Source organism: Falco punctatus, assembly GCF_963210335.1.
Source record: "Falco punctatus genome assembly, chromosome: 3".
In the NCBI taxonomy this organism is placed as follows: Eukaryota; Metazoa; Chordata; class Aves; order Falconiformes; family Falconidae; genus Falco; species Falco punctatus.
Genome location: NC_137582.1, coordinates 99,740,351 through 99,759,157, shown reverse-complemented (window position 1 = coordinate 99,759,157; position 18,807 = coordinate 99,740,351). Strand labels below are relative to the sequence as shown.

The window sequence follows — 18,807 nt, the reverse complement described above, 5'->3', positions numbered from 1 at the left end:
ACAAACGAAACTGACTTCCTTTTTCTGTAATTTCTAGTAAGAAGGTGATCTGAGTATTTAGGAGTGAAATGACTGCAATGAGCAACACGTGGTCTAGTTACTGGGTGTATTTACTTAACAGTTTCTGGAAACATTTACAGGACTATCATCCCTTATTTTTTAAAAGGCATCAACCTTGAAATGTCACTTGGCTGTAAAAAAATAATTAGACATGGGCACAATCTTGTTTACCAATTAGCCATCCCTCCTATTTCAGTGGTTTCAGGGAAACAGTAGACCACCCAACTAGAGCATACGGTAACACAGCATCATTTGGTAGCATCTCCTCATTATATCTGTGTAACACCCATCAATCCTAGTTATCAAAAGAGCTTTGTAGTGGAGAAAGGATTGCTTGGGTCATATGAGTTTATTTTTCAGGGTTAATGATTTATTTTTTTTAACTGTTGTCAAGGTCATCACAGTCTGTTGATATTCCATGAGAATCTCAATTCTTTGCATGTAGTCATGTATTTATGTCAAAGCAGCTTCCTGTATATATCTATAAACTTGTTAATGTCTTCCATTTCTATATTTCGCTCCCTACATACTTTGGTAAACATATCATTTTGATTTGCAGCAAATATTATTTACAAAAATACAACAAAAATCACGCAGGCATTGTAAATTCTGTATGTCAGCACAGTGCTGCTTTGGGGAGGATTTTAGTGAGGAACATCATGTGCCTATCTGCTTGAGGAGCTGGAAGGGCGCTACACCCCTATCATGGAAAGACAGAGACGTATACTTGACCTTATGCAGGCTAGTTATCACAAGGTGACTTTAAGTGTCTGTGTATTGCAGGATTAGGGGATTGGCTACTCACTAGACGACGGTCCTTCTGCTGCAACTTTCTGCCTTGCTCTTTGTGGGTTTACAGCACACCTTGCAGTTCTCACCCTCTGAGAACGTGGCCCAGTGCAAGGCATGTCCCTAGGAGGCAGAAGAGACACGGGATCTGTTCCTCTACAGCCAGTTCCAATCTCTTTTATCAATTCGGCCCAACTTTACATAGTTAATGTCCATAGTAGCCTCCTGCACCCTGTCCTCACCCAGCAATCATCTGCAACCTCCTTCATCTTGATCAAGTGCTATTTAAAATAGAAAGCAACCCAAAATAAAGGTGCTCTCAAGCCATCTAACCCCCTTAAGTCTACTACTCAGACCTTCAATCTTTAAACTCTTTCAGCTTTTGTATAACTGAACCGATTGCCTTCCAAAACACCAAACAACCCCTTTGTAACAATCAAGCCTAAATGTCTGTGAAGAGACTCCACACCCAGCAGGGATCGCTTTGCCGCAGCCCCGGCCTCTGGAGCGTGCAGGGGTCTGCGGGGCAGCTGCCCACGTGGGTCCTGAGCATCGCATGCTCTTTGCTTCGGAAGAACCGGCTTCAAGGGGTTATTAAGGTCAGGTACGTAGTATTGATAATATATGTTTTGTTCACTGTTGTGTATTTTTATCTTCAAGGTTTTCTTTTTCAAGTTATTTAGGGACTTTTTGTCTGAGAGGCAGTTTCAGGGCATTCTGATAGGAATCTGTTTCAATTTCATCTTCTGGAGTTTTCTCTCCTTTTCTTCACTGGGGCAAGGGGTGCAATTCAGGTCTCCGGTTCAGTCACCTGAAGTCACCTGCTGAGGGGCTGTGCTGACGGTGGTCCGGCTGGCAGTGGAACAGCTCGATTAGGGAGTGCCCACAGCCCACCCACCATCCTAGGACAGAGATACTTGTTCAAACCCACTTTCCAAAGCAGGCGGGAGACAAATTTGAACCCATGCCTCTGATATCCCTTGCGGGCAAACAAGGAAAAGAAATTTCAGCTTCTGCTCAGTAAGTAACTCGCTGTGAGAAGGCAGAGTAAGGACTCTTCTGAAGCTTCCCGCTCATCTGGGGGCTCTTCTTTGGGGGTGGAAGGCCAGCTCTCAGTCTTGGGTGCCTGTTTCTCTTCATGCCCTGCACGGGAAGAGCTGGGGTGTTTGGTTCAGACCCGTAGGTTTCCCTGGGCGGCGCAGGAACAGCTGCTGAGCGTGCAGCTGCGTGGTGGGAGCCGGGGCTGGGGACGAGGGCGGGCGGGTGGCAGAGGGAGGAAGAGCATCCATGGCTGAGTGGCCGGGGAACTGTTTCCTTCCCTGGCTCAGGGCCTACAAGACAGGCACCGCAGAGTCCCCTCCATCAATCCAGCTCAAAATAGCCTCCTATTACAGGAGACAGGAGCAGGGCTCCTTTATTAGGGCACTGTCTCTTCTGTAGCTAGAATATCTTCATCTCTGTGTACACAAGGTCTCCTTTATCCTTCTTTAACTAGGGAACTTGTAGGAAAGTTATACTAGTGGAATGTCTTAATTCAATCCAGGTTTGTTCGGTTTTCTTTCCACGCTCGTCCAGATCAGATAAATTGCATGCTGTATTTACTTTTTTTGAATGCTTGCCTAAAGAGTCTATGTGCTGAGGCTGTTTCTCATAATGTGCTGACTTTTGGAACGGACTCTTTATTTACAGGCTTTGGCAAAATGGTTAGATTTATTATTTATTAACCAGAAAACCAACATCTTTTTCTTTTAGAAAGGTACAGAGTTGCACAAGTTATACCGTGCTACCAAAATTACAAGCTTTGTTCTGATTTTTTTCATCATTCCTATTATCTGTGGTTTGATAGGTATAGTTGTTACCCCTTTTGGAGATGGAAATTCTTTTCTTCTCTTTCACTTTCAAACTTCCCTAAGATTTCATGAACTCTTGTTGCATCAAGAATCTTTATAAAATTTGCTTTGAGATCATAGATTTTTCTGTGCCTTGTGAAGAGGCATTTCTTTACTGTGCTTTTTATTTATCTTTTTTTTTTCATAGGTCCACTTTGGATTTATAAACTCACAGTGGGTTTCTAAGTAGAGTTATATTCATCCTTATCTTCCTCTTTAGTATGCCTGGATATAACATCAGTTAGCATTTTTATTTTGCTTGAATTTTTTTGTCAATATAGCTTTTGGAGGAATATGGCTTTACTTCTCCAATACCTGGCAGCTTTTCCAAAATCTTGTACTTCATCATCACAGGAGTGTAACTGAGAGACATGCATTTTGGCAGCATTGGGAGTATTTACAACAAATAATAATACTTTCAATTGAATATTATTTCAGCATATAAAGGCTTCAGAAACCCATTCTATTTAGACTACAGTGGAAACCAAGTTAGCAAGAGCACAGGATTTCCAAACGTGGTCAGAGCTGCTCCTGTGGGACTATTTTCTGCCTTCCCTGTCAGAAGCTAGGTGCTAACAGAGCATGATGCTCATGAAGACATTTGGGGAATTCCTGTTTTCTGGCTTGTGGCCTTCTGCTCTGCCCACTGCTTTCAAATCATGTACCTTTTGGAGAACACAGGAACATGGGGTACAGGAAGAGCAAGCCAACATTGCTCCAACATCACCCTACAGCTGATTCAGTCTTAAGCACTGACCTCAAGAGCCTCCGCTCTTAGGCTGTAGTTGCATGCACAGCTTGAGCAGGCAGAAGTTCTCACTGCCACCAGAAGCAGCCGTCCTGCCTTTCACTTATCACTTGTTCCTGTCGCTGTGCCACCCCTCCCATTGCTTGTGGCTGGGGAACTGATCTGAGTCAGAGCCAACTATTACTTGGGCTGGGTTACTCTCGGCTTGTATTGGTTCCTGATCCGTTTCACCGCAGAGCTGCACAGAAATTTTTTGTGCCAACACGAGGGAGGGGACAACATGGAGGCAGGGATGATCCAAGCACCTGGAAAAAAGGGGGCTGAGATGCCACCAGCTCCAAGAGTTCAGGAAACTCCAGGTTTTTTCTTCATTGTGCTTTGCAGGAGTTCAGTTAATGAGGTCAGTGGAATTTTTGCTGTTTTGCCACGTTTCAATACTTCCTCATCCATCTCTACATAGCAGGTGATCCACACTACTTCCCATTCCTCTGGGTCTTCCTTACCACTCCTGCTTTCCAAGGTGGGACTGTGGGAGCCCTGAGGTCAGTGGAGACCTGGCTGCCCCTACATCCCAGGCAGCACAGTGGAGTCTGGTGGTCAAAGAGAAAATTGCAACCGAGATCTCACCTTCCACCGGTGAGATCTTCAGCAAGCAGCTTTGGCCTTTCAGCTTCTGCGCCATTGGCACAGCAGCCCCCACAGGTCCCCTCTTGGGTGACCCACAGCTGGACAAACCGCTCAGCACTGCATGTTCCAGCAGTTGTGTCTGTACCATGCTGGCTGCAGAAAGGATCTGAACAGGCTTGATGCTTTCCCTTGCTGCTGTGGCTCTGGGCTGTGCGCGGTTTGTTGGAGTACAGCTGCAGATCCAAGTTTCCTCAGACCTGGCAGTAAAAGCTGATGAAGCAGAGCCTAGCTGGCATTGCCCCACTCCCCAGGACTCTTCTCCGTAAAATGTGTGTGTAGGGGTGGTACCATCTGGCCCAAACTCGAGGGAAGAACCAGCTGCAGATGCAGTGGGGACAAACATCTACAGGAGCAGCCACTGATCAGTCTTTTGATTTCAGTTTTCATGCATACCTATCCTTGGCAAATTCCTATTTGCCTGCTTTTCTTGTTATTTACTTAGTTTGGCTTTTCTCAGAACTTCCTCCCACCAACCATGCTATTTTCTGTCACAACTTCATTGACTTGGCTTTGATCTCACCAGTCTTTATCTCTTTAAAATACAAATAATCTCTTTATAACCAAGTGTCATTGCCCTCCATGGGTGCAATTGCAAGGATGACGATTATAAATATTAGAATAGTTGGCTGTTGAGGTTGTGAATGATAGTGGTGAGAAGGGAAAGAGTCTTGAGTAATATCACAAAGATGAGCAAATCTTTCTCCCTTCCTCTGGAGAACTTCCATGTGCAAAAGTAGGGGTGCTGTGATGTGGCATTCAAAGGCTTAGAAAATGATGAAGCTTGTGGAATGGGCAGTTCTGAGATAACACACTAATGTAAATTGCTCTGTACTTCTAGTAGGGAATGGTGTCTCCCGTGATGCAGTCCTCACCTGCAAGGAAAACCTCTTGTCAGGTTTTCTGGTCCCAATGTGTCCCCAGGTTTGAACACAATCTGGTCATGCATAAAGATTTTAGGATTCCGTTCTCAAAATGATCAGTCTTGGTATGCATCTTTTACAAAAACAGAGATTCAAGTCCATGAAAATCCTCATTAGCCAGACATCAATATTCTGAGACTAAAGAGGGTAGCTGTTGAAAGAAGCATATACTTGCATAGCATATTATTATTTATCAAGGTGAACAGAAGGCAAATGCTTTTCTGATTCTAGCTCTTTTCTTTTTAATTTTGTGTAAAATATCTTTCTTATTATAATGAGAAGAAAGATAATACACGTCTCATTTACATTCTAAACTTAGCAGAACAGAAAATAGAGGCTTGTGCTCTGTTTTTCATAAACAATTTAGCATTTCAATTTCAGAAAAATGTATGATACAAGTTGAATTAGCTGTACTGGGGTATAAATGCGTTCTTGTTTTGGTCCTTTGGACACTTTTTTGACTGACTTATCTGGGAAGATCTTGTCTTTCTGGGAAATATATGGCAGCAAATCAGTTGGGAAACAGCAGATTTCTTCAGATCTCACATTCATCTGATTTTGCATCATGCGTATGCCATTTCTAAGCTTGTGAGACAGATGGGAAACCTTAGGAGCTTGGAAACTTTGGAGACTGTTGCACTGAGATTAGGGAGATCTTCACAAACTAGTCAAGAACTTCATCAGTGTTGTATCAAATGTTATGTCTCTTTGCCTTCCAGGGAACACCAAGGGTAAATACACAATCTCTGAGAGATACAAGAAATCTTTTTGAGGTGAAGGGCAGGAAAACCAACAGGATAATTGCATACTCCTGATTTACCCAATGAGGCAGCACTACTGAAATACACAAAAAGCCTGAGAAGTGTTATAAAATGTGCTGCCTGAAGATTGTTTTCTTGATCTAAGGACTCCCAGAAGCTGCTGAAAGGGTGCCACACTGCAGAACAAAGAGCCAAGCATCATGTGCATATACTTGACAGGTTCACACACTACTGATGGAGGATACTGGCGTTAACTTAGCAGAGAGCTGCAGAAGCAGAGGCGGCTTCCAGGGCCTGTGGCAGTTATGCAGGTCAGTCTCCTGCTAGAAACCTGACTAGATCAAGTCAGATGTGACCTTGAAGTGGAAGTGTCATGACAGATAGAAAGAGCAAGCCCCTAATTATCAGCTCCCCAATAACAAACTGTAGGTTTTGTTTTTCTTCCAGATGCACTGGCCATAACCTTACCTGTACACACTTCCTCAATTCACTGACAACTCTCTCCTCTCTTCCAATTTATAAAGCCCTACTCAGATACCTAAAAACCCCTGAAAAAGAATGAATGAACAGACACATATTCAAGGCTTCTCAATTGTTGCTCAGAATTCCTTTCCACTTACTGCCAGTTTACGATCATTTTAAATTATTGTGTACTTTAGGAAGGCAAGGATTGCTACTGAGAAAATAGTTACAAACCTAATAACTATGTGCAGTCAAGCTTTTTTAATAGCTAGGTTTACTTGGTGGTGTCCATTTAGCCTGGTTGTGATTTAAGGTTAAAAAAAATCAGCTGTGCTAGTACAAGTATGAGGACAGTGAGCAATTCAGTGAATACCGATTTCACAGGAATGCCAAGAGAGTACGTTAATAAAGTCAACACTGAGCAATACAGCTTGATTCTGACTGCCTTTGAGGCTCTTTGTCTAAAGCAGGGCTGTCTGTTTAAAAAGCGTCTTCTTGTGCTCACTGAAATTATAACAACTTAAAACTGCTAATGCACCTGCTCACTCCCAGGCACCCAAAGATAGTCTCCGACAATGTTAAAATGAAATTACCCTTCATACAGAGTTGACTGGTTGCATCAAATTGATGTACAAGCATTAACAGTTTAAATTGGGATGTAAATGAAAGGAATAGCAGAAGTAACCCTGCTGTTAACAGGCAGGGAATGGGCTGCAGGCTAAGGAACAAAAATTGTCCTCTGTTTTTCAGTTTTGACGTTTCCTCATCTTTTGTTCCAACAAGACCAATTTAGGTTCAGATGATGCATATCTTGAGATCTTTTGGCACCACATATGCAACATTAACCATCTGAGCAGGGTACATTTAGAAAGCAAAGGTTGGAAGGTGTTGAAAAGGGAGGTGGGTTTTCTTTTCTCCTTCTTTTTCTTCTTTCCTTTCCTTCTCCCTTTCCTTTCCTTCTCCCTTTCCTTTCCTTCTCCCTTTCCTTTCCTTCTCCCTTTCCTTTCCTTCTCCCTTTCCTTTCCTTCTCCCTTTCCTTTCCTTTCCTTTCCTTTCCTTTCCTTTCCTTTCCTTTCCTTTCCTTTCCTTTCCTTTCCTTTCCTTTCCTTTCCTTTCCTTTCCTTTCCTTTCCTTTCCTTTCCTTCCCTTCCCTTCCCTTCCCTTCCCTTCCCTTCCCTTCCCTTCCCTTCCCTTCCCTTCCCTTCCCTTCCCTTCCCTTCCCTTCCCTTCCCTTCCCTTCCCTTCCCTTCCCTTCCCTTCCCTTCCTTTCCGTGCCCTGCCCTGCCCTGCCCTGCCCTGCCCTGCCCTGCCCTGCCTGACCCGGCCCTGCCCTTGCTTTGCCCTGCCTTGCCCTCCCTCCCCTGCCCTGCCTTGCCCTCCCATCCTGCCTTGCCTTGCCCTGTCCTGCTTGGCCCTCCTGCCCTGCCCTGCCTTACCCTGCCCTGCTCCCCCCTTCCCTGCCCATCCTTGCTCTCCCCTGCCCTGCCCTGCCTTCCCCTCCCTTGCCTTGCCCTGCTCTGCACCGCATTGCCCTGCCTTGCCTCGCCTTACCCATGGCCATCCTTGCCCTGCCCTCCGTGCCCTCCCTGCCCTGCGCTGCCCTGCCCGCAGTGGGTGGCAGGCTCAAGCAGTGTGCTGCACCCGTAAAATTTCCAATGAGCAATTCTTTCCCCTGAGTTTTGTCTCACTTAGTTTTGCTGAGGAAGAGCTGATTTTTTGTGTGTTATTGAACCATGAGGTGTTGCACCTTGATTCCTCTAGGTCTGAATTTTTTAAATGGCCTTTATTTAATATTTTATTTATTTTAAAATTTTATTAAATTTAAATATTTTTTTTTACAAAAATTGTGCTTTTTTTCTGCAAGAAAAAGTGAAATACACAAGCCTAGAAGAAAAATCGTAAGTGAGGTTATTTGTCCAGAGACTTAGGTGCTTACTGAGAAATTAAAGAGCATCAGGGAACACTTCTGGACATGGATTTTATTTTATTTTATTTTATTTATTTTAATTTTAATTTCAAAATTATCAGAGCAGTTGCTGGCATGGTTTTGTCCCGAAACAGTTCTGGGCATAGTTCAGGAGTCGCTGTGGGCCCAGGACCGTTCCTGGTAAACCACTCAAATGTGGCCACCCTCTTTTGGAGGGGATGTTACAGACTCCTAAATGTCACTGGTATATCCTACTAGTTCACCCAGTGACCTGTGCTTTTTAGACTGCTAAACTGCAGCTCCTGGAAAGAAATTAAAACTTGATTTTAATACCAAAAGAGATGGAATGTTCCCCACTTGTTTTGAGAATGTATTCCTTTTAAGTCATTTGAGGTTACTGCCCGTTTTGAAGTACATAGCTCCATTTTCCAATCACTGACTGTTATTTTAATTTTTTTTTCCGTTAGCCTACAGCCATTCAGTACCTCCTTCTTTGGAAGATACTTATACACTGTAATCAAACCTGATTTTTCTTATAGCAGACTGTTTTTCAGGTGTCTGTTCATAACGCATTTTCTAAAGCTCTGTAACAAATACTGCTGCTCTCTTCTGTATCAACACCCATTTTCAATATCCTTTTAAATAAGTACAGCTAAGGCAGTTATGTAGGCTTCTAGCGTAGCCTCAGTCCTCAGCTCCCTCCTTCCAACCACTTCCCTCTGCGTTATTTTCCAAGCCGTGCCAATTCTCAGCATCGCACTTGGAGAGTTGGTTCAGCTCCTGTCTCCTGCAGCCCTTGCAGAGTCACTGCTGTCCAGCCTACAGTCTCCCCCGTCGGAGGCAGCGCCTTCTCTTTCTTGTGCAATTTGATGTTTTGCTACAGTTTGTTTGAAAAGGTCCAGGTCATCCCAGAATTACTCGGACCACGCTGTACAAGTTGCCCTGTCCGCTCAAGTTACTCTAATCAGGCAAATCTGTGTCATCCACAAATGTTATGGGAAGTGATATTTACGGCCTTGAAAAATTTTACTATCTTCATTTAGTAGTAAACATAAATATCATACATATGTCAGACTAACAAGGCCCTGCAAAAGTATCTTCCTGTCAACAGCAATTCATTGACCTTTCTTTCCTACTATTTATTTAATTATTTTTTATTTGTCATCGGGTTGCTCTCTCTTCATCCATTTTCCATTTATTAAATGTGTCTTTGAATATGGTCCATTTTGTTGTTAACATAGGATCTTGTCTTCAAAAATAAATTATTCAGCGTATATTTAAGGAGCTGCTACAAATCAGATGCTCAGTGATGACATTTAGACATTTAGACATTCTTTGGGACAGATGTCTGTGAGTATGGAGTGGTTTCTCAAGACCAGAGAAGCCTTGATAAAGGAATGTCCTGAGCCAGTATCACTGTGAACTACAAGGGGACAATGTCAAAACGGAGCTATCTGGCAATGAAAATAGTCTTTGAAAATGCAGATAGTATTGTGGAGAAGCTTTTGCCTGGCCAATTCTGTATTCTCACCAAAGTCTGTTATATTCACCTAATTCTAAAAAGCAATGTATTAGAGAGAAACACCCCACCACCCCCAGTTTAACCTAAGTAGCAGCTGATGTGACTGGTTTTAAATCTGGAGTAAAGTCTGATTGTAAGTCTGGAGTAAAGCAGAAGTTAAAACTTATTCTCATCTGTTCCAATATATCAAACGGAGAGAAGAGCCCTCCACAAAGTTCAAGGTTCTCAACTTTCCTTAGGCCAAAGACATACACATAGTTTATAGAGTAAAAATAAACAAATAGCACAGCTTTTTAAAAAAACAGCTAATCTATTTCTATTTGTTATTAGCCCAGCTGGTCAATTATTTGCTACTCAGCATGCCTGCTAACCATCTAGAAGTTTCTGCTGTTATACTCCTGACCATGTATAATACTCAGCATTCACTTCTAACTATTTGCAATAGACTTTCCTCTTTATACTTTAGCTGTTAAATATGCTCTTGAAATATTTGCTTGAAGTAATAAGTATTTTCAAGTCTGTAGTTTCTTGCTTTTCCTGTTGACAATCTTGAGTTCAGAAATTAACTTCAAGTGCTAAAAGCTATTTGGTTTTACTTTTCAGCAGTAATGTAGGCTATCTCCCAAGTTACAGAACTTTGCACTGTGTAAAATGTAAGCCAAACACACTTCAAGTACAGCCATGTACTTAGGAAATAATTGCTGGCATTGCCTTATAACTATGAAGCAGTAGCCGGGTTTTTCTTGCACTCAGCCCCCAGGCTGAGGAACCCCGAAGATGGTGCCAGAAACTTGAAAGCTATTCACTGCTGCACGGGACAGCCTCAGGTTTGTTTATCTACAAGGAATATTCCTGCCAGTATTTCAATTTGCAGATGGCAATGAGTATGTTATGCAACAGAGAGTTAGTACCTACTGAAAGGACTCTGCTTTTAGGAACAGTGAGATTTTTGGATCCACAACTTGTTCAGAATCCTTAGTGAGCTGGAATAACTTTACATCACAACAAATTTTTTAATTATTCAGTTGTTTTCATTTTCTTGTTTTCTTTCCATTATCTCCTTTAAGAATATCAGGATTATCTGTGTGTTTGGCACTCTTTGTCATATCCAAAAATGAAGATAGATGCTATATCTGCAGAGATCTTAAGGCAACAAATACGGACTTTGTGATAGAAGTTTTTTATTTTGTGATACCAGCATGTGTGAGAAAGCAAAGGAACAGTTTGAGCAAGCAGTCAGGTCTTAATTACCTGTACACCTGATCCAAGCTGAAAAAGGCAGAGGCAAATTAGCACGGGAATTGCAACATTAGGTCATGTTTTACCATCCTGTACGGCACAGGCTAGTTTTAGCCTTCCAAAAGTCTAATGTAAAACTCTGGGATGCTGTTACCAACCTGCCATTCCATTCCCATGCCCAGAAAAACCTTGCAGGATGTAAGATAATTGTGCAAAGGTATGGTTTGCTAATGCAGAGAGGACAAACAGCCTGGCTTTTCCTTCCCTCCCCCAGTGTCAAATCTACAATGCAGGGCCACATGGAAAAGCTGGCAAACCCAGTGGAAAGGGGAAGCAGGGACTGCTGAGCAGGGACACTCAGAGTTAATGTACTTTTGGCAGTATTAATCCTCTATTGCACCCTATAATTTTCTTCTGCACATCGCAAGAGCCGGAGTGACTTGTGGGAAGAGTCAGGCCATGACAGCACAGTGACTGAATAAGCTCCCCTGCAGTGGTTGAGGAGAGGGCTCTGCCTGCGTACATGGGGGCCTGGGACTGGAGTCAGGAGTGTGGCTCTTTTTCAGACACTGTCCCACTACCTCTTCATTTCACTGGTTCCACAGCCTGCTTGTGGAGAAGATGCTTCCCGTTGGTAGACACAGTGGAGCAGGGGAGGTGGAACCACTCGTCTTTCTCAAGACAAACAGCACTTGGATGCATCCCTCTGTTTACATGATAAACCTAAACTGCAATCCTCTGAGGTTTAAATTTAAACCAAAATCATTACACCACTTGGCTTCTAGACATCAGGGAGCTGTCCCTAAAATCTCAGGCCAGGCCCCTAACATCAGTAGTGGCATTTGAGAAAACCTCAAATCGAGAAAAGCTAGAATACATGTCGCCCGCAGTGGCACGCAGCCGTGAGCTAGAGCAGCAGTGGGTAGGCCGTACCTGCAGCCTAGCTAGAGAAGATAAATTCAGGTTAGATCAGAAGCCTAAGTGCCTTCTTATAGATAACTCAGACAAGCAGCAGGCTTCAATGAAAACTACAGGAGTTCAATAACTGTGTAATAGCAATCACCCTTATTGCCAACCTTGGCTATGCATGGGATGGAAAAGGAGATCTTTCATTAACAGTATGGGAGGCTGTCGCTACAGCAGATCCGGATCATACTCTGTCAAGTAGAATGCAATTTGTCAGTTCCTATGTAGCAAATTATGATGACATTGGTTTAAAAACATGTTTGCAAGCAGTCAGCTGGCAAGTGCATTGCACACTGGCCCATCTGTCAGCACAGTAATTGGGTCATATACTTCAGAAGAAGCTGTCTTGCCTGGGTAGTGACAGAAGCAAAGACCTCATATGAAGAAAGCCTGTACTGGACCAGGGATTCTAATAGTGGGATAGAGGAAAGAAAATATTCCTATGGAACCAACTGGAAAGAGCAGACCCCCATCAACTAACTGAGGCTCTGGAGCAGGTCTAATTGCACCTCAGAAATGACACTGAAGGAAAGCAAGGAAAAAGGTTCTGAAAGTTATCATTACAGAGGGGTCTGCAACCTACCTAAAGAGAGGGTTGCAGGGACCACCCATCTTCCCATCCTGGGGTACAGATCACCAGCTGCAGCACCCTTCTGTTAATGTCAGGTACTGCCCGTGTGAGAAAATGATACGGGGAAGGTACTTGTGTTATTTAAGATTTTTAGGTTGGTGACTTTAATTTGGAGTTTCCTTTTTAATAAGTTAATAACAGAGTTGGTTTCTGATTTAAAGATTAAGTCAGGGTTTTGGTTACAAAAATTAAGAAGTTGTAACTCTTATTTTACCTGTTCGTGACAGGAGGGTCAGGCCTTCCTCTACATTTTCTCTCCTCTCTCCGTCTCTCAGGGCAATTATCCATTAGAATAATTTTGCTAGGATTGTAACTCTTCTCTCTCCCTTGCAATTCAAAAGCTAGAGTCCCTGCCTCTCTTAAAGTTAGGTTCTAGTCCAAGCAAAATATAATTGTTACAAAAAGCTTATGTTACCTCATCAGAGTGGATTTTTATTTTTTTTTAATCTTTAACGCCTGAATTTTTTGATTTTCTCTGCTGAGACAAACTCCATTACTATGTGTACCAAATGGGTTTCTGAGAGTTCAGGTGTCCATGATACCTTCGCCACCTCTACAGTACAAAGTCAGATAAGATTTTTTTGTAGTGAAATTCAACAGCTTCTCACTGACACAGATATGTGTAAAATACATAAAACAAACTGAGAAACTAAGAAAAACTTTGCCTCAAATGTAAGGAAAGCATCTTATAGCATAGTTAGAGATTAAGCGCCAAAAATGCATACATATTCTTTGAATGAAGTCTAAAACTGATTTAGAGGAAAGAAAGCTAAAGTGGGAAAACTAAAGGAAAGTTGAATCCTTCTAAAATGAAGCTTCATACATCGTACTTTCCCACTAGTTCAGACTTGGTGACCACCAGGGTCACTTCTGGCCTTATAGCCAGTGAATCTCCGCTGCAGCAATGCATGAGTGGAACTTTCAGCTATATCAGCGATTTCCAAGACTTTTTTCACATGGGACTTTAAAATTCCCCAAAGTATTTAACAGAGTCATCACCTGAACAAGACAATAGTTGCTGAAACTCATTAACGTTTGACTTAATCTAGCAGACTGCATCACTGCCAATCAATCCATTTCTGTAAAATGTGCAGTGAAAAACATCCAGCAAAGTCCAGCTCATCACATTTCTGCCAGCTTGGGCAAAGGGCTTGTTGCAAGCAGTAAGGGAGCTGACTTTTGAAAGTGGAGCTAAAAGGCAGGCCTGAGGCAGACAGGGTAATATTCAAACATCTTTTCAATACATGCAACCATGTTATCCAGATAACATCAAGCCCCTCAGTGCAATAATCTTTGTGTACTCTCCCGTTGCACTGTTCCAATGGCACTTGCAGGCCCAGGTTTTTATGCATCTGCACCATTTTAGCCTTGTGGGAAATGCATGCTGTGTTATAAGGTTGGTTTCATTGGACCACTAATCAAACTAAACACTCATTTGGACACCCAGCTTTAAGGTAGGGTAGATGATTACTTTATATTTTTCTGCACTGGTAAGAAACCTGGAATTTGTTCACATACAGTCACTTAATACTGTAGGCATGGTACTCTTTCTGAGCAGCTGCTAAAGCAGACAATGCTCAATTTCATCTAAATTTTTCCTTAACCCGGTCTCCTTTTTCCTACAAAAGGAGCCTTGCACTTACAGGACAACCAGCTGTGCCAATATTCACCATAGGTGTATAAAATATCTGCTGACAGATGTGATTGACAAGAGGTCTCAGTTTCTCTTCCTTGTAGTATCCACAGCCTTTCTTTGATGATCCTGGCTTGAGGCAGTGACAGGAACAGACCCACCTGAGAGGGTTTGTTAAGTGGCTGCCCTTAAAAAAAAAAAATAAAAAAAATCAATGTTTTACAGATCAGCCAGCAGGGGTCCTGCCTTTGCCAGCGATGAAAATCCACCTAAAGGTCTCATGGTTAACTGGGTCATGTTCTTTCTGGTGGAGCTTACTGGGCATTGAATTCAGGCCTTTCCCCCGTGTGTAAAATATGATACTCATAATAATAATCACAGCAGTAATATGTTTATTGTGTTTATTATCACCGTGCCAAGCAGCTGTGTTCATAGAGGAAGACCCTATTTTGCTGGATGTTACACAAGCCCAGAATAACGCACGCAGCCCCGGCTGAAGGGGCTAATTGATCTAAGTAGGAGGCAGAATTCAAAGCTGGATATCGACCAGCTGGCGTAGGAGGCCAAGGAAACAATAAGACAGCACTAATCAGCGACTACGCTGTGATCTCAGCACAACAACTCTCTGTTGACAAGCTTTCAGTAGAAAAGAGTTTTCCCCCCTTGAAACAATAAGAAAAAAAGTTTAAAGAAGTAATTAAAAAGAGGATAGTATATTAATCTTGTGTTTTTATTGGGGTCAACTCCTAATTGTAAAAGGGCAAGTTCAGAAGAAAATGCAGCAGTGCCTGTTTGAAAGTCTGACATAAGGGCTAACGCTTGTCTTGGGGTGGATGGATAGACAACGGGAACCTAGAAAAGGAAGAATGACACCAGACGGAGCAAAACAGAATATGCAAAACCAGGAGCGACATGTTCAAAGAGGTGAATTTGGGAAATACACTTTGCAGTGGCGTTCTGTTGGGACAAGGGTAAATTTACCAATGCTGCAGGAAAAAAATGTGTCAGTAATCAAAACAAGAGCCAGTGAGAGCCTGGATGAGATGTTAAGTGAGCATGTGTTGACCTGATCTCTACAGGTATTCACTCTATTAGAGTAATGAAGTACCAATTTAAAGTAAAAGAAGGCCATTTGTATGAAACAAATCTATTAGAAAATCTTTACAATCCAGAATTTTTTGTAGTTACATAATTAATACATCGGTCATCTTAAAAAACACTCATCAGCTTTAAACCACACTTGTCCCTAATTTCTTTTTTTTCCTTTGGGCATTATTTGAAAAGAGTCATGACTGTCCACAACTAGAATAGTAGCACACACAATTAGACCTCTTTCAGAGCGTAGGGTAGGACAAAGTGTTCAGTTAGCGCTAGTGTTACCAGGTATCTTATCCAGGTTATACCTGTTGCAGAACAGTGAGTTTAGCCAACAGTGTTATTTGATAGCACTGGTGGACAAAAAACTTTGTAGATCTTGGCTCTCTAAATCCATGCACCAGGACTGAATCATTCCTGAAGTGCAATTTAATCTTTTCCATGAGACTTTTAACTACATTTGAAAGGGCTTGTTTGCTCATACAAATTTAATTTTTCTTTATATAAAATTATGTTACACCTACAGCTTTAAAAGCACTAGAATAGCTTTCTGCTAACTGTAAGTCTTAACTGGCTTCAACATCTTTTTTTCCCTACCTATTATATTTACTGCAAAAAGGATTTCTGGGAAAAAATTACGGTATAAGGAATTGGAATTATTTCTGTAACTTTCTGGCAAAGTTAAAATGACATTTCTCTGTGTTGTACAGTTTCCCCTGTAGATGGTAGCAGAGAACAAACTCTAAGGTACTTGCACTGTGAAGACTGGGATGATACTAAAAAAAACAACGTTGCCAGTGAAGTACAACGCAAAGCAGCTGAGAAGTCATGCTGTATTACACTGTCTTTGTGTTCTGCTTTCATTTGACACAGGTAGGAAGAGTTATACGTGATACACTGATGGCTCCTATAAACTTCAGCTTGGAATTTTGAAAGAACGTTAATATCAAAAACTTTCATGCACTACGATTTGCCTTTACATGACTTTTCTGCAAATCCTTTCTTAAAAACACAAACATGATTATTTAAATAGTTTTAAAATATAAAGCATTATTTCAAAACTCCTGGACATCTTCTGTATTCTTTATAAAACACCTCTCCCGATCTCCTTAAAATGTAGTTGAACTGAAATCTCTACATGTCCAACAGTTACTGCCTGGATCCTGAACTATTTTCTTGGACCTTTACCTTTTCCACATTAGTTCGGAGTAATTCTCACTAAACTTCAATTTTGGCAATATCTCATTTTGAAAATGCCCTTCCAGGTTTTTACTTTCCACCCGTATTACAGTCTCCTGCATCTTAAAAAGTTCCTAATGAAAAGTAGTAGAGCTCACAAAAAGATCTGATATAAACCATCTTCTTTTCAATTCACTAGTAAATGGAAAAAAGAATCCTATATTTACATGTGACTGCTTTACAACCACTGGTTTTATTAAAGTCAAGAGATCCCTCTCAGCAGCAGGAAAAGAAACTAGGCTGCAAAATTATCCCAAGCCTAGACACAAAAGGTCTCAAGTTGTTAGAATGAATCACGAACTATAAAGTATATGTAAACTGCTATTAATTTTCTTCTGTTGCTTTAATTTTGCATCAATAAATCTGATTCTAATTTACTATTATTTGAAAATATCATTATTTCATGATCTCTGAAGTCTCCTTCAGCAGGTAACATTCTCTTTTGATAATGAAGGCCATCAGTGCTACAACTTTACAGCCCTTGTACTGATGTTACCTCGTAAAAATAACACCCAACCCCTTTCCCTCAGTTGCTCAGTTTTGTTTCTTGCAACACTGTGTATCTTCTAGACCTGCAGTTCATCCACAGGCCACCATGGTCCCTATGCCTGAGTTTCCAATGTCAAAAGGAATCAGGATTTGAAAAAAAGAAGCTGCACAGGAGTAATTTCCAGCTTATCTCTGGTGACTTTCATTCACAGATATAAGATACCTTATGGGCACTTCCACATCATCATTTAACTGTGGAATCAAATTTTTGGTTCCTCTCCCCCATTTTCCAATCTTCTCTGGATTCTTCCAAAATTAGTGTTGGCAAGGGCAGAGTTTAAAACACCTGTGCAAAGATAAAAGGAACATTTTAGTGGCAAGCTAACATTTCTATTGATGACATCATACTAGATGTCTTACAACATTACTACGCTGTGCTTGGGTGCCACACTGGCAACCTTCATTCTTGTAGTTCCTAACTCCTAAATGACTGTCTTTGTGACTTCTCCACATTGTCCAGTGAATCGTCTCCTACTCTTTAAATTCTAAAAGAAAACCTTCCACTAAAGAGTAACACTCACCGTAGGGAATCACATTAATCAGGCATGGTCAAAGACTCACAGGGTGTCACTCACTTCCACATGCAAACCAGTAGAAACTGTACAGCAAACAGTGAAATTAGCAGATATCCAGGTAGCTACGATATAATGGGGAAACTATAGCCACTGTACAGAAGTTATACATCACAAATCCATCAGAGTTCTCTGAACACTAAGGGTGATCCTGTCAAGAAAGTATATTTGTACTTCCAAATTATTGGGGATAAGGTTTCACACCCACAGAAATAAAATAATCACAGAAAAGTAAAGAATACTCCTCCTGGATTAATAGCTGTTTAAAAGGAAATAAATAAAGGATGAGAATACATTTTGAGTTTGGAAACTAATACGAAGGAATCTGTTCTGTTGGACACATTTAGGTTTTGGAAAAGGAGATGAGAAAAGTTAGCAAGGATAGGAAATAATTCAGGATAATCAAAGCTTTGTTATAGAGTTGCAGCAGATTTCACAACATTGTATTGGGACAATTTAAAGACTGTTAGCATTTAATATTGATAAATGTGAATAGGAAAAAGCAACTTTTGATTATACATATATGTTAGGCTGTAAATTATCTATTACCTTTGAAAAAGTAGATTATGAAGTCACTGGGGTTGATTGTAGGAACTCTTGATAGAGGAATATAGAATGAAACATTAAGTTACCACAAAAATCTATAGTCTCTCCCTTTCAAAACCAGAAAAGGGTGAGAAGGAATAACAAGGACACCAACAACTTCCATATAATGAGAGATTAACTAGACTCCTCAGTGAGGCCAAGAGATAGCTCAGGGTATATAAAGTTATGAATAGCATGAGAGAGGCGATTAAGCAATGATTACTTGCTCATTTCTCACAGCACAAGAACAAGCCAGCAACCAATGAAATTACAAGGCAGCTGCTTTAAAACAAACCGAAGGAAGTACTTTTTATACAGCACATCATTAAATAGCGGAACCCACAGGACACTGTGGAGGTCAAAAATATAAGCAAATTGGAAAAAAATATTAGACATGTAACACATGCCCATCAATGGCTACTAAACATGATATTCCAGATGAAATTTCCATCTTCGGAAGTCCTGAGAGCTAGAAGCTGGGAGAGTACAAAGTAAACAGATTGCTCTGTATTTGCCACGTTTCTTGTATGCCT

The 18,807-nt window shown here is 41.4% G+C and overlaps 1 long non-coding RNA gene across 1 annotated transcript; it reads right to left on the bottom strand.

Annotated features, from left to right (window-relative positions):
- Positions 1 to 8,292: 8,292 nt before the first annotated feature.
- On the bottom strand, positions 8,293 to 17,913 carry LOC308061451. Its single transcript, XR_013927232.1, has 2 exons — positions 17,639 to 17,913; positions 8,293 to 17,403 (listed from the first exon to the last, which is right to left on the bottom strand). It is a non-coding gene; the product is annotated as an uncharacterized lncRNA (long non-coding RNA).
- Positions 17,914 to 18,807: the final 894 nt, after the last annotated feature.